Here is a 16,761-nt window from a genome sequence, read left to right as displayed (position 1 = left end):
ATAAAAAACCTACCTAGTTGTCTTGGAAATGACGATCGATGACATTTCCCATGTAATTTTGCATATAAAATGACAGCGATTTATATTTCCTAGCCATCGCAGACGCCGTATTTTTTTCCATCATATTGTTCCGTATTATCGAAAAAAGCGGCGTCTAGTTGGCTTGGAAATAAACATCGATGACATTCCCCGTATAATTTTACATGTAAAATGATAGCGATCTTCATTTCATAGCCATCGCAGACGCCATTTTTTTTTTGATCATATTATTGAAGTAATAGTTTTTAATCAAGCTTGTTATAGTGAACAATCAATTTATTATTTTTTATATTTTTCTTACAGAACGAAGACTTTCCAGAAAGGTAGCCAGAAGATTTATTTACCTCAACATAGACATCCGCATGTTCATCAGCACTTTGGATTTTAATATACTTTTTATATTATTATTGTTAATAAAAAATGATATGTTAATAAATAATAATTAATATTAAGTAAATGAGTTTTATTGAACTAAAATATATTAGAAATACTGTCTAATCATGAACAAATAGAAAGTTATTTAATTATGACAAAAATAATGTATTCTAATACTAAGAAACCAAACAAGTTGCTCAGGAATAGACAGTATTTTTAATAAAAATAATACCTACCTTTACCTCTTCGCTCTTATGCACTCCTGATAAAAATCCGAGAAAATTCAGCTTTTAATAAAAATTGAACAAACATATTTAATCCTAGTCCAAAATCACCGATTTCTATCAGAAGCACATAAGTGTGAAGAGGTAAAAAGCAAATTAAGTACCAATATATCCTCGCTCTTATGTACTCCTGATACATATCCGAGAAAATTCAATTTTTGGCAAAGACCGCACGAAAATTTTTAAACCGTGTCCAAAATCGCCGATTTCTATCAGGATTGCATAAGCGTGAGGAGGTAAGTAGCAAATTTAGTACCATACGTAAATAAAGCATTTTTCAACGATATTTCTGCTATCTCTAGCACTTCGAACTCGTTTCCAAACTTCAACCCTTAATATCTCGGAAACTATAAGGGCTAGAGAGGAACGGAGGGCGGCTTTCGATAGGCATTTCAACCCTCTATAAGGGCGCAAAACGAGGGCGCGATCGGAAACAAAAAAAAATGTTTGGCGAAAAATGAGGTAAGGGGTTAACCTTACTTCATTTGCGCCAAAATTTTTTTTTTGTCTTCGATCATCCCCTAAATTTGCACCCTTACAGAGAATTGAATTCCCTATCGACTGCCGAGTTCCGTTCCTCGATATCTCTTATAGTTTGGAAGTTATAGCAGTTTTTCGAAAAAATCTAACTCGTTCGAACTCGTTGGTCGGGTACTCCGTTTTTTGTCAGGTTGAAATTATTTTGGACAGCTTTTGTTAAAAGTGAGACGCCTTGAATTTATATCAGGAACACATGAGTGGCGAGGCGGTATTTTTCAGTACCAGGAGTAAAGCAGTTACATTCACCATTTTGTCAAGAATTTTTGATCTAAATATCTGATTATTTAGCAGGTCAGAATATATTATTCTGAAAAATTATATCTGTATCTGAATATGCTGGAATATATTATAGAATACTGTCTATTCCAGAACAACTTGTAAGTTCGTTAATATTAGGATACATTTGTTATAATTAAATGCCATTTTCTTGTTGTTCACGAATAGACGGTATAATATATTTTAGTCCAATAAAACTCATTTATTATTAATTATTATTTATTTATTAACATAATATATATTATTATATTATTAACAATATAATATTAAAAGTATATTAAAATCCAAGGTGGCTGATGGACATGCTGATGTCTATGTTGAGGTAAATACATCTTCTGGCTACCCTTCTGGAAAGTCCTGGTTCTGGAAGAAAAATACAGAAATAATTCATTAATTGTTCACTAACAAGCTTGATTAAAAAATATTACTTCTACCGTATGATCAAAAAAAAAACGGCGTCTGCGATGGCTATGAAATGAAAAATACGGCGTCTGCGATAGATATGATATAAAGATCGCTGTCATTTTATATGCAAAATTATATGGGAAATGTCATCGATCGGCATTTCCAAGCCAACTGGGCCCCCTGTTTTTCGATCATACGGTATAACTCTAAATAACCAGTAAATTGATAGGTGATAGGGTACATAAAATATAAAATATATAGGAATTTTTGTAACAAAAAGAACCTTTTTAATAGTAATAAAAAATAAAAAAAACATGGTTAAGTTAGCTGTATTTAGAAATATTTGAATTATAATTAAAAAACTATTAAAAAATAATTTAAAAAATCCTAGCTCATTATATAGGCAACTCTATACACAGTTAATGATATTTATAGTTGCCTTATTTGAAATTATCATTTCTAAGTACCTACATATTTTAAAAAATACAATATTAGGTACCGTATCATCGAAAAAAAGGCGTCAGCGATGGCTGTGAAATGAAGATCGCTGACATTTTATATGTATATTTATATAGAAAATGTCATCGATCGGTGATTTTGCCACTGCGGAGACCTGGTGACTTTGCCACGGCGCGGCGAAGACCTGGTGATTTTGCCACTGCGGGGACCTGGTGATTTTGTCACTGAGTGAACCTGGTGATTTTCCTACCGCGTGGACCTGGTGATTTTCCTACTGCCGGGACCTGGTTATTTTCCTACTGCGTGAACCTGGTGATTTGGCCACTGCGGGGACCTGGTGATATTCCCGCTTCCCGGACCTGGTGGTTTTCCCACTGCCGGACCTGGTGATTTTGCGTCTGCGGGGACCTGGTGATTTTCCCACTGCAAGGACCTGGTGATTTTCCAACCGCGTGGACCTAGTGATTTTCCTACTGCCGGGACCTGGTTATTTTCCTACTGCGTGAACCTGGTGATTTGGCCACTGCGGGGACCTGGTGATATTCCCGCTTCCCAGACCTGGTGGTTTTCCCACTGCCGGGACCTGGTGATTTTGCCTCTGCGGGGACCTGGTGATTTTCCCACTGCGTGGACCTGGTGATTTTCCCACCGCGTGGACCTGGTGATTTTACTACTGCCGGGACCTGGTTATTTTCCTACTGCGTGAACCTGGTGATTTGGCCACTGCGGAGACCTGGTGATATTCCCGCTTCCCAGACCTAGTGGTTTTCCCACTGCCTGGACCTGGTGATTTTGCCTCTGCGGGGACCTGGTGATTTTCCTACTGCGTGGACCTGGTGATTTTCCCACGTAGTGCTTTTTTATATCCTTCAATTTAATAACTGTTTGTAAGAAGTTTTACTTCAAATATACATAGTGAAAACACTGTTTTTTCATATTACGAAAAGCGATGTCCTCTAAAGAGCGGTATGCTGTTAAATTTATTTTAGCTACGATTTGCTCTCCCATGTGGTGTTTTTTGCATTAGGTGCATATTGGCAGTTAGAGCATTGGCTATGGGAAAACTAACTAACCTTATTTTATTATATTTCTTTTCTGCTTTTTATTATACTGAAATGTAATATACAAATATGTATACAGTAAAATATAAAGCTATGTGTATTTTCTAGCATTATTAATATTTCATTTACGTTGTTTTTACTTAGACGAAAACTGTAACAAATAAAAGGTCCACTGAAACAACACAAACAATATAGTTTACCTTATTCACTGCATCTCCTCATAACAATACATTTCTATCAGCATGGAACAACCACTAAAATTATCTTTATATCATCAAAAAAAGCAGATTTGGGATGTACAGCATAGCTTCCATGGATCTGAATGTTCGGAAGTATAATTTTCTGAAGAGGTATTTGCAGAAATGATTTGAAGGCAACAATTATAAGCAGCAACCATTTGGCGGATCCGTTTTTTCAACAGGATTCCGATCTAGTTACTCCAGCTTTACTTTTTCTCGGCCCACACTTGCAGGGTAAAATTGTGAGATTTTCTTATGAAATTCTATGCAAGTACACATCTTCCCAAAAGAAAATCATATTTCTCTCCATTTTTCTTAGTGTTTTCTCCATTTTATCTTCATAAACAACTCTTATCACTGTATTATTTCATATCTGCATCTGTAACAAAATATGTTACAGTTTTATACTTTGACTTCAATGATTGCACTTAAAAATACGAATTGTAGATAAATAATATTAAAAATTAGTTGTAAAATATATTATATAAATCGTACATTTTAATTTAACCAGTAGATCTGTTATCAAACTGAAAATAAACGAGTTTATTTTATCTAACAACATTTTAAATACAAAAAAATATATTTTCTGGGGGTTAGAATCAAAATTATTATAAAATTTGATTCATAGATGGCTCTCACTTAAAACTTTTTGGGAATTAAAAATTACAGATTTCTTTAAAATTCAAAGAAAATTATTATCGAAGTTCAGCTATTCAACGTTAGATAGCAATAGCAGTTTTTTTTTATACAGAAATCTATAAATGGCTAGTTTAAATACTTAACCCATGATGGCGCCACCCACACATTGTAAAAGTAGAAACCTGTAATTTGTTAGTTTAAGCACTTTCCGTATGGCGACGCCATAATCGTTTCGACAATAGTTCCAAAAATTCTCACTAAATAAGAATGGCGCTATAAACAATTAAACGCGCCAAAAAAAAATTGAATAGACGAAAACGCTTTTTAATAAGTAAAATGCGATTTTCTTGTTATTTCTTCACTGTAGACATGCATAGTAGCATAAAATGCCAAACTTACCATTTGTAGAAGTCATTTTTCGCTTTTTCCTATATATTCTTTGTTAATAAGCCAAGTCTATAAAAAATAAATCAGTATAAGTAAAATAAAACTCTCTAGTATATTACACCTCCATTTCATCTAACAATAACTATATTATAATTAACATATAATTGAACGAAATAAAACAACATCACAGTACCTAAAATTAAATAATAACTATTAAAATTTATATAACATGTTTGTGATGCAATTTTTGTGTTCAAATGAAACATTCTCCATTTTATATCATAAATAAACACAGCTTTTATCTAACTTTATGTTTTGATAAACAAATTTTGATAGAATATTAATTGAACAGAAAATTTAGTACAAAAATGGCAACACATATTTCAAAAACTACTAGGTATAAATTATGTTATGGTATTTTTCAAATGGAACTTTTTATGACAAATCTACTGTGCAAAAAAAATACAATACACCATTTAAAAACTACAATTTTAAAGAAAAATATATTTCACTAACCTTGTATGGTTCCAAAATTATTTTTAAACTGCATACTACTATTGTCTTTATATCTTATAAAAAATGAGAGTGAGGACATCAATAGAAAACCTAAAATATAGTAGATTTTAAAAAAAGATACACCTCAGTTATAATAAATACCTACTAAAAAAAATACATGTAAGGTAAAATTTTTCTATTAAAAACTATTTTTCTTTAAAATATATATGAAGTAACAATTATTATTATACTGAAATGTAATATACAAATATTTATATAGTAAAATACCATATCATCAAATAAAAACGGCGTCAATGATGGCTATGAAATGAAGATCGCTGTCATTTTATATGTAAAATTATATGGGAAATGTCATCGATTGTCATTTCCAAGCCAACTGGACGCCGTTTTTTTTATCATACGGTATAAAGCTATGTGTATTTTCTAGCATTATTAATATTTCATTTACGTTGTTTTTACTGAGACAAAAATTGTAACAAATAAAAGATCCACTAAAACAACACAAAAAATATAGTTTACCTTATTCACTGCATCTCCTCATAACAATACATTTCTACCAGCATGGAACAACCACTAAAATGATCTTTATATCATCAAAAAAAGCAGATTTGGGATGTACAGCATAGCTTCCATGCATCTGAATGTTCGGAAGTATAATTTTCTGAAGAGATATTTGCATAAATTATTTGAAGGCAACAATTATAAGCAGAAACCATTTGGCGGATCCGTTTTTTCAACAGGATTCCGATCTTGTTACTCCAGCTTTACTTTTTCTTAGCCCACACTTGTAGCACAGAATATCTAGCTACGCTTGCGTAGCTAGATATTCTGTGCTTGTAGGGTACAATTGTGAGATTTTCTTATGAAATTCTATGCAAGTACACATCTTCCCAAAAGAAAATATTATTTCTCTCCATTTTTCATGGTGTTTTCTCCATTTTATCTGCATAAACAGCTTTTATCACTGTATTATTTCATATCTGCATCAGTAACAAAAAATGTTACGGTTATATACTTTGACTTCAATGATTGCACTAAAAATACGAATTGTAGCGAATTCGTTTTTTCAAAAGGATGCTAATTTTGTTGCTCCAGCATTACTCTTTCTCGGCCCACACCTCTATTGAAAAGCAGGGTAGAATCGGTGAGGATTTCATACCAAATTCTATACATGTACACATAGACATTTTCCCCAAAAAAAATCTTACTTCTTTCCATTTTACTTGATGTATTCTCCTTTCTTATCTTCATAAGAAAACTTTATTGTATTATTACCTAACTGAATCTGTAATAAAAAATGTTACGTCTTATTGTATTGTCTTCAAAGATTAAGCTGAAAAATACGAATTGTAGATATATTATATTAAGAATTCGTTATTAAATATATTATATGGATCGTATATTTTATATTTAACTAGAAAATTTGTTATTAAACTGAAAATAAACTCATATTTTACTTTTAAAAACCGATATAAAAAAAAAAAATTTCTATGGTTAGAACCAAATTTAGTACAATATTTTATTCATAGATGGGTCTCACTTAGCACTTTTTGGGAACTTAAAATTGCAGAATTCTTTAACATTCCAAGAAATTTATTATTGAAGTTCAGCTATTTATTGTTAGATAGCAGAAGCTGTGAATTTTTTTTATAGAAATCTGTAAATGATTAGTTTAAATATTTAAGACATGATGGCGCCACTCATATATAGTAAAGGAAGAAACCTTTATTTAATTAATTTTAAAGTTTTCCGTTTGGGGGCGCCATAATCATTTAGACAATAGTTCCAAAAATTCTCACTAAATAAGCATGGTGCTGTAATCAATTAAGAGCGGCAAAAGAAAAATTTGAATAGACGGGACACTTCATTAATAAGTAAATGTAAGATTTTCTTGTTATTTCTTCACTGCATACGTGTACAGTGGTATAAAACACCAAACTTACCAATTGTAGAAGTTGTTTAACACTTCTTGTTATACGTTCATAGTTAGTAAGTCAAGTCTAAAGGATAAATACAACAGTATAACTAAAAAAAACTCAATAACAGTTAATTATATTACCTCATTTGATGTTGTATTTATTATAAGATGTCATAATATATAATTTTACTTCTGAAACTGTGACTATGTAAATTAAAAGATGAAATTTTAAGTTAACCATAGATAGCTGCATTCTCACTACAAGAAAATAAATAAAAGTAGTTCTAAAAATACAATAAAAAAATCAAACACAAAGGAATTTATTACAGTAGCTATAAGCACAGAATATCTAGCTACGCAGCGTAGCTAGATATTCTGTGCTATAAGCTGAAAAATAGCTGTCAATATTTTTTATGTCCAAATCCGTGAAACCAAAATATACTTTAATATCAATAATTCTATTACAAAGCAGGGTGTATACTAACTTACAAGCAAAAAGTTAAATATAATTTTCAATTTTTTTTTTTTTTTTTTTAAAAATTAATGAAAAATGTGATTGAATTTTCCAAGTTCTTCTGTTATGTGTATATATTTTTTAATAAAATGTATAAAGAGATCAAAACCATTTTATTTTCTGTTAGATTATGTATTTAATAAGGAGGTACTCTACTAAATTGTGATCTATTCAGGTATAGATTGAGTTTGAGAGAAAAATGAAAAAATATCATACAAAAACATGTAGTTTTCATAGAATTAAACATAACCTCAAAATAAATACTTCATCAGCTGAATAGCATTTCCTTGAAATTCCTCTTCTATTTTTCGTGAAATTTTCCAAAGCTCGAGAGATCCTATTCGGGTGTGAAACAGAAGCTTTACTGAATTTTCAATTGAATGAAAAGTCCAAAATCTTGACGAAACAGCTGAATAGCATTTTCGTAAGTTACCCATTCCATTTTCTACTGAATTTTCAAAATAAATCGGTAGATTTGGTTGAAAGTGATTTCAAGATTTTCTTGAAATTCAAAAATCTTGGTGAAGCAGTTGATTGGCGCATCAGTTACATCTGGTAAGTGACAAAATTAATGCCTATTCAGTGTTCTCACTGGGAAGAGCAAGATGTATTTTTAAATAAAAGGACATTTATGCTTTTCGAACCCAGAAGCACGCCTATGAGGTTTATTTTAGAAGAACTTGTGAGAGCTGGGAATTCATCTAGAGCACTTTCTTATATTTATTTTAGCCTTGTGCTGAGGAAGCACCATTGCCACTTTGCACAAGACCAATATAATTGAATAATTATAAAAAAGCTAATGAGCACATATAATTAACCTACAACAAAAATTGCCAAATTATTTTTTGAGACTGTAACATACTATTTATTTATATATTGATTTGTAATAAATATTTTAAAAAAAAAAAAAAAAAACCAAAAAAAAATTAAAGCAATCGCCGTGCTCTAAAATTTTTAATTTTTAAGCGATGTTTTATTAAATTTAAATAAAATAAATAATAATTACCGTTTGCATCGACATCTTTTGAACTTCCCGGTATATTTTCCAGTTCCAGCCCGTTATTATCATATGCAGGCGGTGGAGAACGCGGTATTTTGACAGGTGTGGTTTGACAGCTCCTGCTAGAACTGGCAACGTTGAGTTCGGTCAAATTTTCCTTGCAAACATGAGCTTTTAAAGGACTTAGTTCTGGATTTGACCTAAAATACAATTTTCTCCATTGAACAGACAGTCAAGTTTTTTTGTAGTACCATGACCCTTTTCATCATTCTCCATCCTATGTATAGTTCTTCCTGCGTAACATTTTCTTGTTTCTACATTTGACGGCATTAAATTCTTCTGAATACCGTTTGATCGAAGAAAAACGGCATCAAAGACAGCGCAAATAGGAATCCATGGCATTCCATATATTACAACATATAAAATGACAGCGATTTTAATTTCATAGCTATTGCTCTTGCCCAGTTTTTTCGATCATATTGTATAAGTATTGTGTTCTGATCTCTGATGACTATTAAATTACAGTCCCTTATCAAAATATTTTATTTTGAAATACATATACAGAGTATATCTTTAATAAATGTAAGAATTTTAACTGGAATAAAGATATACCTCGACCCTAAGATTTTTTGGCCAAAAAATTGTTTGAAATTTTACCCTGTATAATACCTACCTTTGTTTATGGGTGTTTCCACCCCATCCAATTTTTCTAAAATGTTAAAAACGTCAGAATACTCAGGTGGGGGTTCATAATCAGGGGGTTCATCGTGAATGTGTATTTCTTCTTCCAAATCAGGCATACCTTCTTTGAAAATTCGAAAAACTGCAATTTTTTACTAAGCAAGAGCTGAAATTCTACCTAAAATCGCATGAATCGTCTCCATATGATCTTCAATACACCTCTGGTGTCTTGCTCTAGTGTTCAGTCTATATAACACTAAAGCCATAGCAAAAATAACACCAATTAAACCTAAAACAAAATATTTGACAGTTAAATTACAATAAAAAAATAATAATACACATAGAGGATCTACATGTGTTAACCCTCCGGAAAACAAATAATATAAATAAACAAACCTTACTAAAAAAAAATAACAAAAAAAAAAAAAAAAAAAAATATACAAAAATATAAAAAGAAAATGCTAGGTTGTTATTAAAAAAGTACTTTAACAAAGATCGTGTGTATGATTAATATAATAATGATTATGGTATTTCATTCGATTAAAAAAGATTATTTCGCAACACTTTTTCGCACACTAAAACTATTCCTTTTCTGTCTTCTTAACGCCTTTTTAACGCCAAACTAATTTTTTAGATACAGTAACTTAATCTACGTTAAAAGGGATTTCTATTTTTATTAAAAAAACTTACCAAAGTACAAGTAGAGAAAATAAATGTCTTTGTTGTTAAATCGCCATAGGACTCGACTTTTGGAAAAAGAAAGTTAGGAATTTTGAATATTCTCTATGATCTCTAGGGGATCTGAAAAAGAGTTAATTTTAAATAAAAATATCTTTGATAATTACCTTGAGAACAATCGATTCATCACTTTATTGTCTGCCACATGGTGATCCATCACAATTCAACAAGTTGATATCTCATGTTGGCGGAAAGTCGACCCCAAAAGAACGATATTGGGATCGAAATTATTTCAAACTTTAAACCTCGCCTTTTATGTTTAATACAGCATAATTAAATGCTGCATACACCAAAGCAACCCTAGACTGGGGCTTAAACAGCCCCCTCAGATTAATATAGAACCCCTGATTTATAGGAACGACGTGTTCTTTCTCGTCCATTGCATTAAAACGGGACAGAGGATACCTAAAAACTTCCACGGCCGGCTCACTAGATGTCAGCCCTTGTCTCAACACCATTTCAGTCATCCCAGCTAGGAAAATTACATAATAAGAGATCTACTGAAATTTTTTCACAGTATGGCAACATCCAATGCCTTCTATTAAAAGATCAGCCTGGGGCGAGATTTATGACATTACGCTAATAGTTAGATATAACAGTTAATAAATATGTTGTAGAATACATGGAAAACATAATTTATTCACCAGATTTTTGGTTTGTATTTTAAAAATGATAGTTTAAATGATATACAATATACAGTTATGCTACAACATATATACCTGGCCCCATAGTAATACTTTGGCAAAATAAACTATGAACCATACATACATACCAGCAATGTTTTACAATGTACATATAATGTATAGGTACATATGATAATGAGTAAAATGTAAATATATATTTTTGCAGAAATTTTGGGGTTTTGAAAATCGATCTAATTTAACAAAAAACGTTGAATATCTACTAATAGTGATGTATTATTATTTTACATTCCACAAAATTTATATGTATATTTTGCAAGTATCAATGTTCGAAAATTATATTTACAAATAATACAATATTATCTAAAAAAAGGCGTCAGCGATGGCTATGAAATGAGGTCGCTGGCATTTTATATTGTTTTTAAAAAAATTTTTGATTTTCTTGGGATTTTTAGGTTCGGGAAAAACGCTGATTAAGTTTTCATTTTAGGTTTTCGTGGTTTAAAAAAAACGTTTCGGCTAACTATAGCCTTCACAGTTTTGTGTCATATGAGAAAAATAGTGTCGAATATAGTAAAAATTACATATACAAATATAATTCACACCTCACTTAATGTTTACTGCAATTAATAAACTAATATAAAAAGCTATCAAAGAATGACACATATTTTTAAAATTATTATTCTTAACACTAAAATTATCTACATTGACTATGGAGTCATGATAACTTTTTAATATCATGCATTGTTAATTGTGCATATTTTATATGCAATTTTTGGATATATTCGACACTATTTTTCATATGACACAACACTGATGGAGGCTATAATGTTAGCGAACCGTTTTTTAAACCAAATAAAAATAATGAAAAACCAAATGAAAAATCAATCAGCGTTTTTCCCGAACTAAATTCAAGAAAATCAAAAAATTTTTTTTTTTTTTTTTAAATATAAATAATACATGTATATTTTCCAAGATTGTAAATTCTAGTTAATTATTTTATGTGTACAGTTATTTAGGGAATGTGTCATCGATGTTCATTCCAAACCAACTAGACGCCGATTTTTTCGATGATACGGTATAATTCTTACGTAAAATGTAAATAACATTAGACCAATTAAAACAAAAATATGAATTTCTTAGTATTTTAGTAACACGTTTATTCTTAAAACTTAATTTTTGTATGCAAATATACCAATTTTATTTATTTTATTCATATTGTATTCAGCCATCACTTAAATATTTGTTAATCATTTGGTATTATAAATAATCAATACTATTCATTAAAATTACTGAACAAATATATGTTATGCTTGACAACTTAACATACATTATATATTATCAAACAAAAGCACATTCTTCTTTTAAACTAATGTCACAGTCTTTGTCTTTTACAAAAATCTTTTTTAAAATTTGAACTCAAAGTAATAATCTTTTTCATGAACTCTAATACACATATTCTTTTTATTTTCCCTAAAATCCGCCGCCACCTACTTACGTGTTTGAATCTATAGAAGCTGAACCAGCAACACTTGAAGTGGAATTCCATCAATGAATAAAATAAACATAATTGTCCAGTTTTCATTAATATCATCATGGGAGAATATTATTTTTTAAATTTATTTAAGATATTTTCAATAAAATTCTCTTGATTTATAACCCGTACCCACTTTTCTTGCTCTTGCTTTTCCGGACACTTTAGGCTACCTAGTATAATAACTATCCATAGTAACCATCCTTTCCACCAGGAACACAACAAAGATGAGGCACAGCACCAATAACACACTCCACTTAAGCTTTATTGATGAATTGTTAGAGTCTTAAAAACACACACAAAAATCACGATAAGTAAAAAATGTATGAGCACTTTTAGGTTAAATCACTTGCACAACATTATGCAATTTTTAAAATTTCTATTTTTTATGCGAAACCGATAGTGACCATATATCTGGTATTAGTTTATGTCACTTCAACAAAATATTGGTTTTTCTTTTCACAATAATAAATAATACCAAAAATCAAAGAGTTAAAACCAAAAATCAACCGACAAATATGAAACGGAATCTAACCCAATATCTAAGTATGTACGGTATGTACAGCTGATGAAGTAAACCAAAGTCCGCCCGTAGGCTGATCTTTTAATAGAAGGCATTGCAACATCATCGGTTTTTATGCGATGTTGCCGTACTTCCGAAAATTTCCCTAACTCACCGAAATCGCTGAAATTCGCCACTTTGACATACAAATGTGTCTTTCTGTGTAGGAAATGTACAGGGGGTCTTATAATCCATATACAATCAAAGAATTCGGGTTTATCGCTGACCATATCCATCATGGTGATTCCTCCACCTAAATTGTTGATTTCTCCACCACAACCTAGAATATGGTAAAACAAATAAAGTCCTAGTAAGAGTAAAATAATATTTACCTAGATTTGGTTCAAATGCCTTTGCATCCAGAGATCCCAGCATAAAAGAATAGGAGGCTTTGAATCCTAAATTCGTTGCTCCGTTGGCGTAAAACCGGATTGTTAGAGATGGACCGGAAGTGAGTATGACAGGAGGTCGAAAGATGTTGCCGGATATGACATACATGCGTTGACCATTCCAATCAAAAAACTGCGGAAAAGCCACCAAAAAATATTTCAAAAAAATATATATTTAAAAAATAGGACAAAATATGTACCTCTCAGGATGATTCTGCTATTAGAAAGTCTGTAAAAATTAGACTTATTCGGCACAAGTCTTGACTGTGACACTCGATGACATATTCTGTACTTAAGTCAGTCGGATATAAATGCGGAAAAAAGGGTGACATCACTATTTGAGTCATGTTGTTCATGTGATCTAGTTTTGGATATCCTTCAAATATCCATCTATTACCTAAAACAATTATTTCTTTATTTACAAAGGACAAAAAATACGCGACAGTAGTAGAATTTCAGTTATTTCTGTAAATCAAGAAAATTTGAGAAAGTACGGCAACATGGCAATATTTATCGCGATGTTGCCATACTACCAAACATTTCAGTAGAACACATAACTTTTTCACATATGTGAAAAAAATATATACAGTATGTCCCCCTGATACCTAAAACAATTATTTAACATTTCAAGGGACTAATACGCTACAGTAGTAGAATTTCAGATATTTCTGTGAGTCAGGGAAATTATAGAAAGTACGGCAACACGGTAATATTTATCGTGGTGTTGCCATACTGCTAAAAATTTCAGTAAAACACATAACTTTTTCTCACATATGAAAGAAGTTATATACAGTATCTCTGATAGCTAAAACAACTGTTTCTTTATTTACAAAGGACAAAAATACGCTACAGTACTAGAATTTCAATTATTTGTGAGTAAGGAAAATTATAGAAAGTACGGCAACATGGTAATATTTATCGTGTAAAATTTCTTTACAGATGAGGAGTTAATTAAAGTTCCTCTTTTATTTTACCATAGTAATATTTTCTTCATATTTAGTTATTTGAAGATATTGGATTTATATTTGATTTATTTAAAGATGCATGTGAATATGTATTGCTGGTATTTCCTATGATAATATTTCTTTACAGGTTTAATTTAAATCATATGAACTGCTAAGTATTTGCTATTGTAATTAACTGATTTTGAAATTTTCTGTTAGACTTTGGAAATATTCATGTTTTTAATATTTTCTTCATATTTTTTATTTATTTGAAAATATTGAATTCAGTATGTCCCAGTTGAATTTATAAGAAGAAAACTTTTTATTATTGAAATATTTGAGAGAAATAAATGCTTTAACTCACGTTTGGCTGTAAATTTCAACGTGAACGCATGTCCGTAGTTTCTGGTGAAGACAAAATCGACAGTGGCAAACCGGGTTCTGGACAAATAACCCAACCCTGAAACGTTGTTGTTTTGAAGAAATCTACCACAGAACTGTTCTCCAGAGGCATCCTTGAATGGTGGTTCGTGGATCAGGACATAATCACAGCTGCATTCAGAAAATGACAAGGTCTTGTCGCAAGTTCTTGAAATATTTAGGAATCTAAAAATAAAATAATCTTCTGAAAAAGTCAAACAGCTGACAACAACGTATTAGTGTTTTTTTTCACCATATTATTATAAACATTTATATAAAAACAAATAAAAAAAAATGCAACAAAATACAATATTTCTCGCAACGTTGCCGAACTTACCTTATTGTCAAAAAATGTCTGTACTTACTTGAACTGTATTTCGATAATGCAATACGGACATGTAATAAAATCTACTGAGCAGTTTCCTTCCTTATAACCACCGTTATTATTATTATTATTTCTTGAGGACCCTGTACTATAATCAGCTAACAAAACACCTGATGTGCCGCATTGTAGTAATTAATTATAAAAAAAAATTAAAAAAAGGATAGAATGTTTCCAGGCATACATATCTATTTACAAAAAAATATATTATGGTATTTAACTACGACCTGTCAAAGAAATTTGTATAGCCTAAAAGTCAAATTTAGTGATTACCACAGCCACCATAAAGAGAAGACATATGGATATCTATTTAAAATTTAATTGTTCAGATATTTATAATAATGGTGGCGGCTGTCATGAAATTGAGAGATTAAAATTACCATAAATCATTTTTCAAATGAAAAACCCTTTTTTTAGAAGGTTTTTGCAATTCGTTCTTTTTAACTATACATGTTCCCATACCCAAAATAAATCGTTATTATTTTAAGTTATTTAAAGGTTTAATTTTTACAAAAACGTATATTGTAAAACGTAAAGTGCCGCCATATTGAAAGTATTTTTAATCGATAGTTCTCGTTGTGAAACAATGATGTGCAAAAAATCTCAAATCTAGATATTGTAGTTCTCTAGATACTTCTAATGCAGGCTCAGCTTGAGACCCCTGTATATCTAAAAAAAAAAAAAAAAAAAAAAAAAAAAGAAATAATATAAAAAAAAATAGAAATATATTATTCATTTAATGTTTTTTATATAAAATATGTGTAAAATAGTAAAAAATATCTATTAGTAAGAAAATATCACAACCATCCAACTATTAGTCAAACAAATTCTCCTTTTTCATGTTCTGTGCAAAAGAATTGGGATCATGTATTAAATTTTCCCACAATTTGTAATAATCATCACTACTAATATTTTCATCAATAATTGATCTCTCCTTCAAAAACTTTTTCCATACCTATGTAAAGTAAATTATACAAGAACAACAAATATATTGAAAAGTTTTATTTTTTCCAAGCCTTTTTTATCCTCAATTTCTGATACATTTCTTTTTAGCATTTCCTTTTTGTACCAGTTGAAAAAATTTGTAATTTGTACAGTAAATAATTGTAGGTGTACATTTTTTCACCTTCTACAGCCTTAAAAATAATTTAATATCATGAAAAAGGCATTTAAATCTAGAATTAAGATGCAAAACTACCTGTTGATAGATTTTTTACTACAGCAATTATGAAATTGGCACTTTGTTTTTAAAAATATCCCTCCCCTGGAAAGAAAGCATGATACCAACTGTACGGATGAAACATTGACAATGATTCCTCGTCGATTACATTGATTGGTGTGATATTTAAGGATTTTAAATATTCCTACAACATGCATGCAAAACAAACAAAGTACATAAAATCAAAACAAAAACACAATCTAAATACAAATAAAACAAAATTAAAACCAATAGCTAAAGAATAGAAAAGTCATCAGCGATGGCTATGAAATGAGGATCGCTGTCATTTTTATTATTATGTAAAATTATATGGAAAATATCATCGATCGTTATTTCCAAGCCAACAGGACGCTGTTTTGTTGTAATATTGCATTAGCAACACTGTCCTACTTTCTCAAGTTGAAAAAAATTTAACCCTGATTTAAGACACTAAAAAAACTAAAAAAACATGATCAAACTTACCTAAATAATAGTCTTCTCTGTTCCAATAACTATTTTCTAAGCATTTTTCGTTGCCAATGCTTTTCTGAAACGATGCTAAAGCACCATCGCTTAGAACATAGCCAGCATCGCCTGTGTTATAATTTACACCCCAAAAC

The 16,761-nt window shown here is 30.5% G+C and overlaps 1 long non-coding RNA gene and 1 pseudogene across 3 annotated transcripts; both read right to left on the bottom strand.

Moving 5' to 3' along the window:
• Positions 1 to 1,796: 1,796 nt before the first annotated feature.
• LOC115881144 lies at positions 1,797 to 7,398 on the bottom strand. 3 transcript variants are annotated; one of them, XR_004049999.1, is made up of 7 exons: positions 7,280 to 7,398; positions 7,164 to 7,220; positions 5,740 to 6,505; positions 5,221 to 5,310; positions 4,717 to 4,773; positions 3,640 to 4,057; positions 1,797 to 1,877 (listed from the first exon to the last, which is right to left on the bottom strand). It is a non-coding gene; the product is annotated as an uncharacterized LOC115881144 (long non-coding RNA). The 3 variants fall into 3 exon arrangements; XR_004050000.1 differs by lacking the exon at positions 7,280 to 7,398 and having other exon boundaries at positions 5,740 to 6,254; positions 6,322 to 6,505; positions 7,164 to 7,252; XR_004049998.1 differs by lacking the exon at positions 7,280 to 7,398 and having other exon boundaries at positions 7,164 to 7,252.
• Positions 7,399 to 8,659: 1,261 nt separating this feature from the next.
• Positions 8,660 to 15,075, bottom strand: LOC115881330 (annotated as a pseudogene).
• Between the last annotated feature and the right edge of the window lie 1,686 nt (positions 15,076 to 16,761).

This window comes from Sitophilus oryzae, unplaced genomic scaffold (genome assembly GCF_002938485.1).
Source record: "Sitophilus oryzae breed Bouriz unplaced genomic scaffold, Soryzae_2.0 scaffold_1109_pilon_pilon, whole genome shotgun sequence".
Classification (NCBI taxonomy): domain Eukaryota; kingdom Metazoa; phylum Arthropoda; class Insecta; order Coleoptera; family Curculionidae; genus Sitophilus; species Sitophilus oryzae.
Note: the sequence above shows the minus strand (reverse complement) of the source record. Positions and strands in the feature narration are given on the sequence as shown.